The sequence below is a fragment of the Zootoca vivipara genome, chromosome 2, assembly GCF_965207765.1.
Source record: "Zootoca vivipara chromosome 2, rZooViv2.hap1.1, whole genome shotgun sequence".
NCBI classification, from domain to species: Eukaryota; Metazoa; Chordata; class Lepidosauria; order Squamata; family Lacertidae; genus Zootoca; species Zootoca vivipara.
Genome location: NC_142584.1, coordinates 93,508,946 through 93,513,911, shown reverse-complemented (window position 1 = coordinate 93,513,911; position 4,966 = coordinate 93,508,946). Strand labels below are relative to the sequence as shown.

The 4,966-nt window shown below is 40.1% G+C and overlaps 1 long non-coding RNA gene across 1 annotated transcript; it reads right to left on the bottom strand.

Annotated features, from left to right (window-relative positions):
* Positions 1-286: 286 nt before the first annotated feature.
* Positions 287-3,824, bottom strand: LOC132591697 (uncharacterized). The gene is made up of 3 exons (XR_009557090.2): positions 3,674-3,824; positions 3,279-3,368; positions 287-2,527 (listed from the first exon to the last, which is right to left on the bottom strand). It is a non-coding gene; the product is annotated as an uncharacterized LOC132591697 (long non-coding RNA).
* Positions 3,825-4,966: the final 1,142 nt, after the last annotated feature.

Here is a 4,966-nt window from a genome sequence, read left to right as displayed (position 1 = left end):
GCAGCAGAAAACAACCTTTCTCCCTCCTCTATATGACATCCTTTTATATATTTGAACATGGCTATCATATCACCCCTTAACCTTCTCTTCTCCAGGCTAAACATACCCAGCTCCCTAAGCCGTTCCTCATATACACCATGAATTTGTTTAATCCCCTTTTAAAGCTTCAAGGTGACACCAGCAAAGTAATGTGCAACCACAAACACCCAGTCCATCACAGCTTCAGGGGAGAACCTCCACTGGCTTACATCTGCAAAAAAACAGCCAACTTCAGCCATGCAACATCTACCTGCTTCTTCTTCTTTTATTGCATTTCACAAAGCTAACATTTTCTTTTTATTTACAGAAGAACGAAGAACAATTAAGTCCAACCCAGAAAGTTGCTGGAGAGATGCATACATAAAATGGGTAAGTACAACCATAATTCAATTTATACATATATGCTCATCAGGAAATACATATTTCTTTATTAGGTGCAGGTAAGTAGTCTTGTAAGTTGTCAATTGGAACGTAAGACATATGTTCGACCAAAGTCCAACCAAATCACATGCACATGTTCCACAGGTTCTTTACCTTTGATTACACCAAATGTTGAAAGTCAACTTTTTCAGCGAGAGACCAAATATTTTTGCACCATAATGCAGGAGGCAATTCATGTTAAGTATTCCATTTTTGTGCTATAGGTAGTATTGCAACTGCCAGCCACGAAGTTAATAACCCTATTGAAGAAAACTGTTTTAGATTGTTAACCCACAGATTTTTTAATGCAAGTTGTGGGGTTGCCTGAATTTCAGACTTAAAAACTTGTGCAATTTCTCTAAATACCTCTTTCTTGTAACCAAGATAGGCCTGGATCTCCTGTATTTATTTTAAGTTGTTCTTTGGATAACAGTTTGTCATTAACATAGAAATACGGAATGTAAATGGGTGCCCCCTCATGACAGGATTGTATTACGCAAGGCTGAATCCTGGACTTGAGAGTGAAAACTGTGGCATTAGAGGCAAGCATAAAGGAGACTGACAGCGTTGCCATCTTTTCTATACCTATAGCATATTCAATGTGTATGGGTTATGCATTGTATCTAAAGTTGTTTTGGAGAGTCTAATAAAAGGAAGCACCCATATTTTTGTGTCTGGTATCATTTCACCTTCCACATCAACCCATTTCTTATTGGATCCAACGATAATACAACTTAGCTTGAGTCATTTGCTTAAGCTTGATTTCTTCCATCAGACCTGTTATAACACGTTATTAGCAACTTCTTAAGATTAGTTCTAAGACCCAGTATTAATTTTTTAATTTTCCTAATTCTCAATTTGAATATTGGTAGGGCCTCCTGAGGGTTAGGTAACATATACATCATGTCATCAGCATAAAAATTTAATAAATGCTATTCAGCCTTTCCCCGATAACCCTTGATACATGAGTTAAGACGTAATGAAACTGCTAATGGTTCCAGAGAAACAGCAAAGAGCAATGTGGACAGGGGACAACCTTGTTTTGCTCACTTGCCAATATGAACAGAGTTCTAATTCACAGCAATTGTGCTAACAGTGGTCTGGTGAGAGGCACAGAGGACTCTGATAGTAGTCATGAATGTTTTGTCCATCTGATAGTGTTCTAAAACTTTAAAAAGGTACCTCCATTCTAAAAAGTCAAAGGCCTTGTAAATGTCCAGTGTTCTGCTCACTTGCCAATATGAACAGAGTTCAAATTCACAGCAACTGTGCTAACAGTGGCCTGGTGAGAGGCACAGAGGACTCTGATAGTAGTCATGAATGTTTTGTCCATCTGATAGTGTTCTAAAACTTTAAAAAGGCACCTCCATTCTAAAAAGTCAAAGGCCTCGTAAATGTCCAGTGACACCAATGCCAAAGGGCTGGGATTCTTCCTCTTAATTACTGTCATATATTATATTGACTAACCTGCATGTGTGATCTGCATTGTGTCTGCCTGGGATAAATCTGGTTTGGTCTGAATTGACAATTGTATGGATCACCCTGCTGGAAGCCATGACTGATGTAAAAAAAAAGTTGGGGCCTGGTTGAACAGGGTGATCCATCTGTATGATTCTACTTCCTTAGGATCTCTACCTGGTTTAGGTAATGGGGAACAAATGTTTGGGAGGGCTCCACCCCTCCAAATGATATTAAACAGCAAAGTTAAATATGGTGATACTGCAAAGCTTTACAAAAAGTGCTACCAAAGCCATCTGGTCCATCAGCTTCTGAATGTGAATTCCACCAGCATCCATCCATCTACATCTGCCAGCTTCTGCTTGGTCCACTACCAAACATCAGTCACCTTCCGGCTACTCGCCCGTATCTGCTTGGTCCGCCATTGGACATCAGTCAGCTTCTGCCAAGGATATCAGCCAGCTTCAGACCACAAACTTGCCACCCACTCAGCAAATCCACTGGCTTCTGCAAGCAAACTTGCCTTCTCATCGCTTCACAGCATCCTGATGCCAGATAATCACCTTCCACCTGCCAATTTGCTTCCTTCACATGGGAGCATCCATGTGGTCTGCGTGGGAGAGAAAGGTGGAGCTGTTATTTCAGTGTGGCTCATCAAAGAACTTGGGAGTGGGTCTAACTCACTCCACTGAATGACAGACAGCATACCCAAGGAAAAGAGGTTTCCACTGCGTACAAAATCATGGAAATTTTCAGTTTGATACCATCACAACCATTGCCCGTTGTGTTCTGTTGGGCAAGAACAAAAGGAAAATAGGAAAGGGACCAGGGAGAGAAAGGAGAAACAACTACTGCTTGCTCACAAATGCCCCTTTTGGGGGGTCAGTTGCCTGCTAGAGTGGTGGCAGACCCACCTGGAGGAAACTGAATACTGTACCCATTTCTAGTTACAGGTAGGTAGCCATGTTGGTCTGAGTCGAAGCAAAATAAAAAAAATTCTTCTGTAGCACCTTAAAGACCAACTAAGTTTTTATTTTGGTATGAGCTTTCGTGTGCATGCATTGTGCATGCACACGAAAGCTCATACCAAAATAAAAACTTAGTTGGTCTTTAAGGTGCTACAGAAGAATTTTTTTTATTTCGTACCCATTTCGTTTTAGTAAAAAACATGGATCAGAAATCCAAAGGTACATTACAGGATCTGTCTGACAGGGTTGAAACTTGAAAGGTTAAATATCTGGGGGTTTGGTTGATGAATAAAAATGCAATGTTACTGTATTTCAAAACAACTACCGGTATGTGAAAATATGGAATGTGGTTATAGTAGAGACATACAGAGATGGAGAAGAATGAACTTATACCTGATGAGTAAAATCTCAGTAGTGAAAATGAATGTACTACCCAAAATGCAGTTTCTCTTTCAGACTGTGCTGCTGATCAATTCAAGTTACCTGTTTTAAACAATAGCAAAGAGACATAATGGTGCAATGGCAACTTGCATGAGGATAGATTTTATTCACTCCAGCAGGTTCAGGGTATCATCTGATTGTTAATTTATGAACTCTTAAGATTAATATAATAGGATAATTTTTATCAGTTTTTATAATTCTGCTTCCTGGTTTTTATAACTCTATTTTTATGATGCAGTTTTATTCTATTTTTATGTTGCTTGTCTGCATACTTCTCAGAGGTTTTTTTAAATATTAAGTAGGTTGGAAAGGTTTTCAAATGAACAAAATAAATAAATTGTCCTCACCTTGCTGAAACTCTACAGTTCTCTTCATTGCTTTATTTTTTTTACACCCCAACCAAGGTAGAAAAACTTAACTTTATTTTCATGCAGAATTATTCCTGCAGCTTGAGAGAGGCCTAAAACATGACTCAGCATTCCCGGAGGTCTGCACTTCCTCCCTCTCCCCCAGGGTTCTATTGGGGTTTTACTTAAAGGGACAGTAACATATCAACTTACAATGAAAACAAAGCTTTGAGCGGACAATAAATTTACAAAAGATTAAAGCAGGCTTAGATTACCTTCTGCAGGTGGTCTCGGGAAAACCTAGTAGTTCTCAGATATTCTTGGAAGGCAAACAGAGAGTGAGTGGGATATCTCAACCATGGACCTGGTTTTTTGCACTGGAAAAAAGCAGCTCCCTTCATATCCACTGAACTTCTATTCCTTTATGGCATCATAGGTCATTAGCAGCCAATGGTAACAGCTGGTGGTGGCCATCACCATTTAGATCTATTTTATATCTATATATCGATCTATATCTATATCTATATGTGTGTCGGGTTTTTTTTTGGGGGGGGGTTTCCTAAGAAAACAACTTTACAGGTGTTAGGAGCTTTACTTTTTTGAAATATGGCAACCCTAGTTTTATTTATTGCATTTATGCCCCACTTTTTATCCAAGGACACACCCTTCCCTCATTTAATCCCCACAACAACCCTGTGAGGTAGGTTAGGCTGAGAGGCAGTGACTAGCCCAAGGTCACCTACAACAGTTCCTTAGATTTCTAAATGTGTCCCAAGGCCCCAAAAGGTCTGGGACCATAGCTGTCAAGTTTTCCCTTTTCTTGTGAGGAAGCCTATTCAGCATAAGGGGATTTCCCTTTAAAAAATGGGAGAAATTGACAGCTATGTTTGGGACCCCTGGGTTAGAGGGTTCAGATCCCCACTCAGCCTCACTAGGTGCCCTCGGGTTTGTCTGTCTTTCAGACCAACCTACCTCACAGGGTTGTTGTGAGGATTAAAGGAGGCCAGGGGAGAAATGTCATAATATAAAGTCATCTCCATTGGTTATCTAGGGCACAAATGCTGTCCTAGGAACACTGCAAGCCCTCCTGGATCTGATTGGCTTAGGACGCCACTGCTAAAGGGGCACCTTTCCCCCTATGAACCTGTAACGTTGTTGTTGTTGTTGTTTCAGGTGATGAGTTTGTGTTGTGAAATTTATGGATCCACAATGATGAAGGGGCATGCTAGAGAATTCATTTCTAACTCTCTCTTAGGATAATGGTAGAATCTGAAACCAAGGCTTCAAGTCATT